This window comes from Enhydra lutris, unplaced genomic scaffold, assembly GCF_002288905.1.
Source record: "Enhydra lutris kenyoni isolate GAN:26980312 unplaced genomic scaffold, ASM228890v2 scaffoldscaffold2, whole genome shotgun sequence".
Lineage (NCBI taxonomy): Eukaryota > Metazoa > Chordata > Mammalia > Carnivora > Mustelidae > Enhydra > Enhydra lutris.
Window position 1 is genome coordinate 34,533,052 of NW_019154086.1, and position 13,764 is coordinate 34,546,815.

Genomic DNA, 13,764 nt, shown 5'->3' on the forward strand with positions numbered 1-13,764 from the left:
TGCACTGTACCATTCTTTCATGGAGAGAACAGAATTTGGCTTCCCTGGAATGGATAGTTGCTATAAATCCAGATTTGCTTTTTCTAGTTGTCATGTTCTTGCCATCAGTACCATCACAGTTAGGATATTGACATTTACATAATCAAGATATAGAATATTTTTATCAACACAAAGATCTCTTATGTTGCCCTTTTATAGCCATCCCACCTATCTTCCACACCTTTATCTCTGATTCTTAAAATAATCATTAATCTCTTCCCCATCTCTATAATTTTATTTCAAAAATGTGATGTAAACAAAATGATATATGACCTTTTGAGGGTAGCTCTTTTCACTTAGCACAATTCCCTGGCAATTAATACTAGTTATTGTATATATCAGTAGTTCATTCCTTTTTATTGCTGAGTAATATTCTGTAGTATGGATTCATCAGTTTCATTAACCATTCACCTATTGAGAGACATCTGGATTGCTTCCAGGTTGGGGCTATGATCAGTCCTGTATAGTTTGTGTGAATGTAACTTCTTATTTCTCTGGGATAAGTGCCCAAGCATATCATACGGGATATGCCTGTATGCCCAAGCATTCATACGGGAATTGCATGTTTAATTTTATAGGAAACTGCCAGACCGTTTTCCAAAGTGGATGTATTATTTCCTTTTCACCAACAATATATGCTAGATCTAGTTTCTTTGCATTCTCCACAGCATTTGGAGTTATCACTACTTTCTATTTTAGCCATTCTGTATACGTATAGTGATATCTCACTGTAGGTTTTTTTTTTTTTAATTTAAAAAATTTTTTTATAAACATATATTTTTATCCCCAGGGATACAGGTGTGTGAATCGCCAGGTTTACACACTTCACAGCATTCACCATAGCAGATACCCTCCCCAAGTCCATAACCCGACCCCCCCAACCCCCCTCCCCCCATCAACCCTCAGTTTGTATTGTGAGATTAAGAGTCACTTATGGTTTGTCTCCCTCCCAATCCCATCTTGTTTCCTTTATTCTTCTTCTAACCACTTAACCCCCCATGTTGTATCTCCACTTCCTCATATCAGGGAGATCATATGATAGTTGTCTTTCTCCGATTGACTTATTTCGCTAAGCATGATACCCTCTAGTTCCATCCACGTCGTCGCAAATGGCAAGATTTCATTTCTTTTGATGGCTGCATAGTATTCCATTGTGTATATATACCACATCTTCTTTATCCATTCATCTGTTGATGGACATCTAGGTTCTTTCCATAGTTTGGCTATTGTAGACATTGCTGCTATAAACATTCGGGTGCACGTGCCCCTTCGGATCACTACGTTTGTATCTTTAGGGTAAATACCCAGTAGTGCAATTGCTGGGTCATAGGGTAGTTCTATTTTCAACAGTTTGAGGAACCTCCATGCTGTTTTCCAGAGTGGTTGCACCAGCTTGCATTCCCACCAACAGTGTAGGAGGGTTCCCCTTTCTCCGCATCCTCGCCAGCATCTGTCATTTCCTGACTGGTTAATTTAAGCCATTCTGACTGGTGTGAGGTGATATCTCATTGTGGTTTTGATTTGTATTTCCCTGATGCCGAGTGATATGGAGCACTTTTTCATGTGTCTGTTGGCCATCTGGATGTCTTCTTTGCAGAAATGTCTGTTCATGTCCTCTGCCCATTTCTTGATTGGATTATTTGTTCTTTGGGTGTTGAGTTTGCTAAGTTAATTATAGATTTTGGACACTAGCCCTTTATCTGATATGTCGTTTGCAAATATCTTCTCCCATTCTGTCAGTTGTCTTTTGGTTTTGTTAACTGTTTCCTTTGCTGTGCAAAAGCTTTTGATCTTGATAAAATCCCAATAGTTCATTATTGCCCTTGCTTCCCTTGCCTTTGGCGATGTTCCTAGGAAGATGATGCTGCGGCTGAGTTTGAAGAGGTTGCTGCCTGTGTTCTCCTAAAAGATTTTGATGGATTCCTTTCTCACACTGAGGTCCTTCATCCATTTTGAGTCTATTTTCGTGTGTGGTGTAAGGAAATGGTCCAGTTTCATTTTTCTGCATGTGGCTGTCCAATTTTCCCAACACCATTTGTTGAAGAGGCTGTCTTTTTTCCATTGGACATTCTTTCCTGCTTTGTCGAAGATTAGTTGACCATAGAGTTGAGGGTCTATTTCTGGGCTCTCTATTCTGTTCCATTGATCTATGTGTCTGTTTTTGTGCCAGTACCATGCTGTCTTGATGATGACAGCTTTGTAATAGAGCTGGAAGTCCGGAATTGTGATGCCACCAACTTTGGCTTTCTTTTTCAATATTGCTTTGGCTATTCAAGGTCTTTTCTGGTTCCATATAAATTTTAGGATTATTTGTTCCATTTCTTTGAAAAAAATGGATGGTACTTTGATAGGAATTGCATTAAATGTGTAGATTGCTTTAGGTAGCATAGACATTTTCACAATATTTATTCTTCCAATCCAGGAGCATGGAACATTTTTCCATTTCTTTGTGTCTTCCTTAATTTCTTTCATGAGTACTTTATAGTTTTCTGTGTATAGATTCTTAGTCTCTTTGGTTAGGTTTATTCCTAGGTATCTTATAGTTTTGGGTGCAACTGTAAATGGGATTGACTCCTTAATTTCTCTTTCTTCTGCCTTGTCGTTGGTGTAGAGAAATGCAACTGATTTCTGTGCACTGATTTTATATCCTGACACTTCACTGAATTCCTGTACAAGTTCTAGCAGTTTTGGAGTGGAGTCTTTTGGGTTTTCCACATATAGTATCCTATCATCTGCGAAGAGTGATAGTTTGACTTCTTCTTTGCCGATTTGGATGCCTTTAATTTCCTTTTGTTGTCTGATTGCTGAGGCTAGGACTTCTAGTACTATGCTGAATAGCAGTGGTGATAATGGACATCCCTGCCGTGTTCCTGACCTTAGCAGAAAAGCTTTCAGTTTTTCTCCATTGAGAATGATATTTGCGGCGGGTTTTTCATAGATGGCTTTGATAATATTGAGGTATGTGCCCTCTATCCCTACACTTTGAAGAGTTTTGATCAGGAAGGGATGATGCACTTTGTCAAATGCTTTTTCAGCATCTATTGAGAGTATCAAATGGTTCTTGTTCTTTCTTTTATTAATGTGTTGTATCACATTGATTGATTTGCGGATGTTGAGCCAACCTTGCAGCCCTGGGATAAATCCCACTTGGTCGTGGTGAATAATCCTTTTCATGTACTGTTGAATCCTATTGGCTAGTATTTTGGTGAGAATTTTCGCATCTGTGTTCATCAAGGATATTGGTCTGTAGTTCTCTTTTTTGATGGGATCCTTGTCTGGTTTTGGGATCAAGGTGATGCTGGCCTCATAAAATGAGTTTGGAAGTTTTCCTTCCATTTCTATTTTTTGGAACAGTTTCAGGAGAATAGGAATTAGTTCTTCTTTAAACGTTTCGTAGAATTCCCCCGGGAAGCCGTCTGGCCCTGGGCTCTTGTTTGTGGGGAGAGTTTTGAGGACTGTTTCAATCTCCTTACTGGTTATGGGTCTGTTCAGGCTTTCTATTTCTTCCTGGTTCAGTTGTGGTAGTTTATATGTCTCTAGGAATGCATCCATTGCTTCCAAATTGTCAAATTTGTTGACGTAGAGTTGCTCATAGTATGTTCGTATAATTGTCTATATTTCTTTGGTGTTCGTTGTGATCTCTCCTCTTTCATTCATGATTTTATTTATTTGGGTCCTTTCTCTTTTCTTTTTGATCAGTCTGGCCAGGGGTTTACCGATCTTATTAATTCTTTCAAAGAACCAGCTCCTAGTTTCGTTGATTTGTTCTATTGTTTTTTTGGTTTCTATTTCATTGATTTCTGCTCTGATCTTTATGATTTCTCTTCTCCTGCTGGGTTGAGGGTTTCTTTCTTGTTCTTTCTCCAGCTCCTTTAGGTGTAGGGTTAGGTTGTGTACCTGAGACCTTTCTTGTTTCTTGAGAAAGGCTTGTACCGCTATATATTTTCCTCTCAGGACTGCCTTTGTTGTGTCCCACAGATTTTGAACCGTTGTGTTTTCATTATCATTTGTTTCCATGAATTTTTTCAACTCTTCTTTAATTTCCTGGTTGACCCATTCATTCTTTAGAAGGATGCTGTTTAGTCTCCATGTATTTGGGTTCTTTCCAAATTTCCTCTTGTGATTGAGTTCTAGCTTCAGAGCATTGTGGTCTGAAAATATACAGGGAATGATCCCAATCTTTTGATACCGGTTGAGACCCGATTTAGGTCCGAGGATGTGATCTATTCTGGAGAATGTTCCATGTGCACTAGAGAAGAATGTGTATTCTGTTGCTTTGGGATGAAATGTTCTGAATATATCTGTGATGTCCATCTGGTCCAGTGTGTCATTTAAGGCCTTGATTTCCTTGTTGATCTTTTGCTTGGATGATCTGTCCATTTCAGTGAGGGGAGTGTTAAAGTCCCCTACTATTATTGTATTATTGTTGATGTGTTTCTTTGATTTTGTTATTAATTGGTTCATATAGTTGGCTGCTCCCACGTTAGGGGCATAGATATTTAAAATTGTTAGATCTTCTTGTTGGACAGATCCTTTGAGTATGATATAGTGTCCTTCCTCATCTCTTATTATAGTCTTTGGCTTAAAATCTAATTGATCTAAGGATTGCCACTCCTGCTTTCTTCTGATGTCCATTACCATGGTAAATTGTTTTCCACCCCCTCACTTTAAATCTGGAGGTGTCTTTGGGTCTAAAATGAGTTTCTTGTAGGCAACATATAGATGGGTTTTGTTTTTTTATCCATTCTGATACCCTGTGTCTTTTGATTGGGGCATTTAGCCCATTAACATTCAGGGTAACTATTGAGAGATATGAATTTGGCGCCATTGTATTGCCTGTAAGGTGACTGTTCCTGTATATTGTCTCTGTTCCTTTCTGATCTAGTACTTTTAGGCTCTCTCTTTGCTTAGAGGACCCCTTTCAATATTTCCTGTAGAGCTGGTTTGGTGTTTGCAAATTCTTTCAGTTTTTGTTTGTCCTGGAAGCTTTTAATCTCTCCTTCTATTTTCAATGATAGCCTAGCTGGATATAGTATTCTTGGCTGCATGTTTTTCTTGTTTAGTGCTCTGAATATATCATGCCAGCTCTTTCTGGCCTGCCAGGTCTCTGTGGATAAGTCTGCTGTCAATCCAATTTTTTTTTTTTTTAATTTGACAGACAGAGATCACAAGTAGGCTGAGAGGCAAGCAGAGAGAGAGAGAGGTGGAAGCAGGCTCCCCACTGAGCAGAGAGCCCGATGCGGGGCCCGATCCCAGGACCCTGGGATCATGACCTGAGCCGAAGGCAGAGGCTTTAACCCACCGAGCCACCCAGGCGCCCCTCAATCTAATATTTTTACCATTGTATGTTACAGACTTCTTTTCCAGGGCTGCTTTCAGGATTTTCTCTTTGTCACGAAGACTTGTAACTTTTACTATTAGGTGACGGGGTGTGGACCTATTCTTATTGATTTTGAGGGGGGTTCTCTGAACCTCCTGGATTTTGATGCTTGTTCCCTTTGCCATATAGGGGAAATTCTCTCCAATAATCCTCTCCAATATACCTTCTGCTCCCCTCTCTCTTTCTTCTTCTTCTGGAATCCCAATTATTCTAATGTTGTTTCGTCTTATGGTGTCACTTATCTCTCGAATTCTGCCCTCGTGGTCCAGTAGCTGTTTGTCCCTCTTTTGCTCAGCTTCTTTATTCTCTGTCATTTGGTCTTCTATATCGCTAATTCTTTCTTCTGCCTCATTTATCCTAGCAGTGAGAGCCTCCATTTTTTATTGCACCTCATCAATAGCTTTTTTTATTACAACTTGGTTAGATTTTAGTTCTTTTATTTCTCCAGAAAGGGCTTTTATATCTCCTGAGAGGGTTTCTCTAATATCTTCCATGCCTTTTTCGAGCCCGGCTAGAACCTTGAGAATCGTCATTCCAAACTCTAGATCTGACATATTACCAATATCTGTATTGATTAGGTCCCTAGCCTTTGGTACTGCCTCTTGTTCTTTTTTTTGTGGTGGATTTTTCCGCCTTGTCATTTTGTCCAGATACGAGTATATGAAGGAGCAAGTAAAATACTAAAAGGGTGGCAACAACCCCAAGAAAATATGCTTTAACCAAATCAGAAGAGATCCCAAATCGTGAGGGGGTCAAAGGGGATAAAAAGAGGTTCAGAAAGAAAAAAAAAAGAAAAAAGAAAGAAAGAAAGAAACAATTAAAAAAAGAAAACGAATAAAGAAAAAATATAAAAAAGAAAAAAATATATATATATATTAGATAAACTAGTTAAAAAACGTTAAAAAAAGAAAAGGGCAAAAGTTAAAAAAAATTTAGCAGAAGAGAGAGAGAAAAAAAATTGAAAAAGAAAAAAAAATTAAATTAACTGCAAGACTAAAGAATCATGGGGAGAAAGCCATGAGTTCCGTGCTTTGCTTTCTCCTCCTCTGGAATTCCGCTGCTCTCCTTGGTATTGAAACTGCAGTCCTTGGTAGGTGAACTTGGTCCTGGCTGGATTTCTTGTTGATCTTCTGGGGGAGGGGCCTGTTGTAGTGATTCTCAAGTGTCTTTGCCCCAGGCGGAATTGCACCGCCCTTACCAGGGGCCGGGCTGAGTAATCAGCTCGGGTTTGCTTTTGGGAGCTTTTGTTCCCTGAGCGCTTTCCGTAGCGTTCCGGAGGACGGGAATGAAGATGGCGTCCTCCCAGTCTCTGGCCCAGAGGAGCCGAGAGCCTGGGGCCCCACTCCTCAGTGCTCCCTCAGAGAACAGCGCCCAATTATTCCCATCACCCTGGCCTCTGGCCACACTCTGAGCTCACAAGCCTGTGTCCAGTTCAAGGTTACCCCGAGGTGTGAGCTCACTCCTTGGCTCTGTCTCTGTAGGCGGCTTCCCTGTTCTAATACCTGCAAGCTCTGTGACACTCAGACACTCCAGATCCTTCTGTTACCCTGCAGGACCTGAGGCCACGCTGACCCCGCGTGGGCTTCATCCCGGTTTAGCCTCTGGAGCGATGTCCCTCAGCGGAACAGACTTTTAAAAGTCCTGATTTTGTGCTCCGTTGCCCCGCCGCTTGCCGGGAGCCGGCCCCTCCCCCCGCGGTCTATCTTCCTGTCACTTTGGATTCACTTTTCTGCCAGTCCTACCTTTCAGAAGGTGGTTGATTTTCTGTTTCTAGAATTACTATTCTTCTTCTCTTTGATCTTCCATTGGATTTGTAGGTGTTTGCAATCTTTAGATAAGCTATCTAGCTGATCTCCTGCTACCTGAAGTAGTCTCAGCCTGCTACTTCTCTGCCATCTTGACTCCTCCCCCTTTGATAATATATTGTAGTCACTCTGAATTATGATTCATATCTCCCATGTTTGTTGATATTGTTTGGTTGTTTATTTTTTAGTGACTTGACTAGACTACTTTGCTGAAGTCTATTTTCTCTAGAGTGTGCAGTTTCTGACATCATTCTGAAGGCTGTGCAACCTAGGGCCCACACATAGTCTTCCTGATCACCAGGAAGTGACTGGTTTTAACTTGCTTTCCTTGACTATCTTTTTTGCTGATATCCCCATTAAGTTTCTGGTTGGTTTTTTTTATTGGCATCATATGTCACTCTTAACATCCCCTAATGGCTAGATAATTATTCCATTTAAAAAATACTTGTTAAATAAAGTTTAACACAGTCTCCCCCAATTGAAGTTAGATGTTTTGTCAAGGGCAGGTGTTGTCAGGAACTTTCTTTTATATATATATTTCAACTGATAAATGATAGATACAGAATGTTACCATTCTAATGAATGAATGGATATACACAATGAATTCCAAAGGCACTAAAATCATAAAAACTGTCAACCAGTTGTTTTGAATCTCAGGGTTGAAAAACACATCTTTCACCTTTAAAGTTTCTTGTAAAAGGGGGAAAAGAGCCTTATTAACATTCTAGACCTAACTGTAATGTTTTTGGATAAATATAGAAAAATTTGTTAAATGACACCATGAGAATATAATCAACAACATCTAAATGTTGGCAGTTCTAGGACAAATCATTCACTTTTTTAAAGAAATAAATCAAGAAGTAGAAGAAAACAGATGGGAAGAAGAAACCTACGGATTATTAAAGACCTAAGAGACCGATATCAATGGATCTTCTGTAGATCCTGATTTTAGCAAATTGTAAAATAAAATGTGACACTCAAGGAAATTTTAACACTGATAAAATGTTGTATATCATTATGTAATTATATTTAATTATTTAGGTATAATAATCTTATAGTGATCTATGTTTTCAAAACTATTCTTATGTTTAGAGATATATGATGAAATATTTACAGATAAAATAAATTATTATACATGCACTTCAAAATGATCCAGAGATAGAAAATGTGTAAATATAATAATGAAGCAAAATTGGTAATGAATTGATAATTATTGAAACTGGCAATGAAATGACTCATGGCTTCCTTATATTATTTTGAAATTTTCCACAATAAAAAGCTTAAAAATAAGCAACACATATTTACCAACCATACAGTCATCACCATGTTAACCAATGTGGAACAATAAAAGAACTATATATTATGATTTTAAACTACAAGAACTTTTGCTCTAATTCAGGTGAGAAGGTTAAAGTTATAAAACAATAAAAATCAATGGAATTAAAAATTAAAATACATGGTGCAGATTGTAGGCATCCAGAGGGGAATTAAATTCCTAAGACTTGAGGAAGTTAGAAGATAAGAGATTCAAGCTGGTATTTTTAAAAGATGAGACAAAGCTGAACAGAAAAGAGCTTTGGCAATTTACTAGATTCTGTAAAGGTTAATAAATAAAAATCTCTTCTTACTATTTTGCTTGGGATATACTGCCCAATAATCCACCCCTGGACTCTCAAAGGTAAACTAAGAAGGTTTAAAGATTTAGGAATTCTTCCTTGAATTAATCTCTGAATATTAAATTATGGAAATTTCATCAAGTACACATAGTCCTTTTGTCATCATACTTTAAAGGTCATCTCTTATTCTCTTGAAGAGAAACTGTCTCTTCTCAGTAAAAAACAAACCAAAATACATATTTCAAATAAAAGTAAAGATGGAAGGTCTTTCCCTGCACATACTGCCACTTTCCAAAGGAAATCATTACACAAGTTAGCGAGGAGTTAAATATATCCTTAAGAAAAAGGTATCTTCTTTGCTGAATGCTATGCTTCTAATTGAGCCTGGCACAGTATAGTCTATAAGTAAATATTTGTTGATTCAATTCTGAGTGAAATTAAGGAGAAAAAAGTTAACAGAAGAATGAGCAAGGGATAGTTAAAAAAATTAACAAAATATAAAAAGGTGTTTATAATTAAAATATGCAAAGAAATTTGCAAATATTAAATAATTTGACAAAATGTGATGAAGCAGGCACTTTCATATACAGGAAGTAGAAGCACAAACTGAAGAGCAATTGGGCTCTATTTATTAAAGTTAATACTCTTTTAGCCACAATTACATATTTAGAAATTTTACTATTATACTTACACAAGAACGCAAAAATATATCTACATATAGATGTATACTGAAGCATTGTATGTAATAACAAATCAACAAAAACTTCAAACAACCAAAATGTTAAGGATTAAATAAATTATGAAGCATAATGCAGAATTTTTTTTTTTTAATTTTTAAAAAAATATTTTATTTATTTATTTGACAGAGAGAGAGTAGGCAGAGAGGCAGGCAGAGAGAGAGGGGGAAGCAGGTTCCCTGCTGAGCAGAGAGCCCGATGCGGACCTCAATCCCAGGACCCTGAGACCATGACCTGAGCCGAAGGTAGAGGCTTAACCCACTGAGCCACCCAGGTGCCCCCATAATGCAGAATTTAACAGAGCAGTGTAGATCCATAAGATGATAGGGAAAAATATTCTAGTAATATTATTAAGTAAAAAGCTAGGTTCCATGGTGAGTGCTGTGAAGTGTATAAACCTGGCAATTCACAGACCTGTACCCCTGGGGCTAATAATACATTATAGGTTTATAAAAAAAATTTAAAAATTATTAAAAAAAAAAAAAAAGCTAGGTTCCAAAGAATAGGCATTGTAGGACATCATTTGTTTTTTCTGAGAGCATACACAAACTTACATGGTCACATTTACATGTATGTAAAACATTTCTGAAGAGATATAAACCCACTTTCCACACACATATTGTGTGAGTAAGTCACATTAGGAATAGCTTATTGTTGACAACAGTAATACTGTAATTTGTAAGTATTTGCAAACAATACTATTTATTTTTAATAAAAAATTTTAATGTTGATAACAGTAATATTAATGCAACATTCGCTATTCATGAATCAGAAAACTTTTTAAAAACTGTGACAATTTCAGATATTTAGAATTATTTTATTTTAGAATTCTTTAAAACCCTCTAGAAGACCAAATTATTTAAAATATTGTTTATTTTTAAGAAAGAAGGCATTATCATATTACTACCAAATTTTTACTACGAATGGTAAGTTCTTCAAATTTTGTTTGAAAGTATTCTCTCTGGTTAACATCTGCTTCAATCTAGCTACATTGTAGTAGAATTAAATAATTGAAGAATCATCAGAATGTCAACTTTCGTATTCTGTGCACAAGATGAAAAGCTGTAATTTAGTGCTACATTTTCACTAAACTGGTTATAAGAAATAGTGTGTTTAAAGCTAACATTCAGTATTATACGCAAAAAACACAAAATGGAAGTCACGAAGCATGTAAGGGATTCTAAATAACCTATTTGGAGTTGGCCTATTTTCTGTGTATCCTGTGATTTTGATAACACTGACTGGAATGACAAGGTCATTTTTGCATCTTCATTTAGATTTTTACCCTAAAAAGAAAGGCACTAACACTTCTACTCCCATTTCTGAGCCCAGCTGATCATTCATAAAATGTTACAACCTATATATTCTTTCCTGGTTTGGAGAAAGCATATTTAAAACAAACAAACAAACAAAAAACAAACAAACAAACAAAAACTGCCACATTGAAAAGTAAAACAAATTACATTTAAAAATTACAGCTATTTCCTAGCTCATGCCATTTTAGTGAATTTTGCTCAATATTATGCCTGCAGTTGCTCAGCTGTAATTTGCAAAGCTAGTGTAGAGGGAACAAAGAGCTGTTTTATGAGAACTGCAGGAAGTGATGTCATGCTGGGTAAGTAGATCCAAAAGATTATTCCACTCCAAAAGTGCTTTCAAATGTGAAATAAGAAGGGAAGTAAATGAACTTAAGACATTACAGAGAAAACAACCTTAACAAGGAACTTAGGCAAAAATGTCTCTGAAGAAAGAAAGTGTTGTGTTATGAGGGCTCACAAACAGATGCCTGAAGCAAAAAGCACCCGTCCAAGCCAGAGTTTGTGAGGGTCAAGGGCAGAGGTCTACAAATAGTAGCTCATGGGCAGCATCCAGCCTATGGGCATGATTACTTTGCATGTTTAATTGAGCAAGTATTTAAAAATCAGATTTCACATAAAATGCTATATTTTTAACTTCTTTTGGGAAAAAAATCCATGTTCTTCAATCATAGAATGACATTTGATATAATGACATAGAATGGCACTAAAACAATTGAGTGCCATGAGTGGTGGTTGCCCCTCACAGAGAGGATACCTTCCTCCCATTATCCATTACCCACAGTCCTTGCTTTACTACTATTCCAAATTATTTCATCATGTAAATTAGAAAGAGCTGCTTTTTCTCAAGATAATTTACTACTATCACCCAGAAAATTTTCTTAATAGATATACTCATCTATTACAAACTGTGATTTGTCGTACAAATGTTGACAGAGTTCCTTGGAATTGCTCAATGCAGTCTGCCCAGTGGTATATGGAGGCATAATGCTGGATCGCTCACTCATGGCACCTGCTTTTAGGGGACTTAGAATAACATGGGATGAAATGAATAAGACAAAACCAGAGCAACACAGGATCTATTCTTTCGACACTAACATCACGATTAACATCTTCTCTCTTCTTTTCTTTTTCTTTTTCCCCTCCTCCTTTCCTTCCTTCCTTCCTTCTTTCCTCCTTCTTTCCTTATATCCTCCCTCACTCCTACCTCCCTCCCTTCATCCCTCTCTTCTTTCCCCCACAAACTTATCTAGTTATTAACAAAATATTTAAAATAGGTAAAATATAATTGATCTATTGTTCATTTAAATTTGCTAAGAGACCAAACCAAAACATTATCAGTAGTCTTGCGTGACTCAAAGATCATGAATAAATAAGTTTTCTCCTAGAAACTATTTCAGAAGCAAGAGGAAAAAAAGTATGTAAAATATGTCTCTCTTACATAGTACCTCAAAGAATATAAATTTTTCTTTCAAACAATTATCAATATGTTTTCTGAAGGAGTATCTGAGAGGATAGGAAGAAGACATTTTCCTGAAGTATATCTATCTGGACTATAAAGTACCCAAATCTTACCTTCCAAAACTTAAGAACAAGAAATAACGTTTAAAAAATTAGAAGAAAAAAAAAACAATAACAATATTCTTTGGCTTATTTGTTTTGCTTTCTTCTCTCTTCCGTCAGAAATAACATATAAGCTTTTCAGTGAGGGCTTACCTGAACACCCAAGCTAAAGTTGATCTCCCATTTTTCTCTATGTCATGACCCTACTTGTTTACTTCATAGTTCTAAATATGCATGTATTTGATCAATTTATTCAGCTCATTTGTTGAGTGCCTGCCACATGTCAGACATTACTGTGGGCACTGGGAAGAGCAAGGTAAATCTTCCTGCTGAGGTCTCACTATCTACTGTGAAGATACACAAATAACAGACAGGCACATAAGTAAAATCATTATCTACTGGGGTAAATGCAATCCTTAGTTCATATTTCTATTTTTCCGTCCCACTAGCCTGTGTCTACATGTATTTTGTCTTCTACTATATCCCAGCACCAAGGACCATTCTGGCACATTCTCTGACTAAGTGGCTGAATGATTTTACTAACATTTTTTATTTTAGTGAAATGAATTTCTGTGATAACGTACAAGTAAGGGACCCAGAATATTAGTGATTGCAGGTAACTATAACCTATGTGAGTGGTGAGGGGTTTATACCTGATACATTTGAGTTCAGGTAATGATTAATTAATTACATTATAAAAAAAAGGTTTTTGGAAAATAAATGAAGAAAATGCTTCTACTGCTCAAATATCACCATGGCTAATACCTCAGTGCTTATTTTTCCAGAGCTTATTGTGTGAAATAAATATTTATAAAAATATGTATTTCTTTAACAAAATAATGTCATACTATACATGCTGCCTTGAAACCTGCTTTTTTAAAAAAATCAATACTGGCTACTTTTACATTTCAATAAATATGATAAGGCTTTACTCTATTTCCTCCTGAAAACTTGACAGTTCAGTGAGTACAATCCAACAGCTAATAATTCTGAGTCATAACCAAGCCAAACAAAAAACTTATGAGCCATGATCTGTTCGTACATTTGAGATTTTAAAATAGTATACATTTTTAAAGGGAAAGGGGGAGGAGAGGAGAGAATATACATCCACTGAAGTGAATCAGGGAGCAAATTAATACTATTGCTATTTCATGAGAATAACCAACCCCCATGCACTCAAGTGGTTATTATCCTAGATGGAATGTCAGTTCTAACATTTCTCTACTTGAATTGTTTACTTGTACCCATATTGTTCCAGAAGAGAATTTCAAGTGAAATGTCATCATTAATACTTCTCTACTTGAAGTA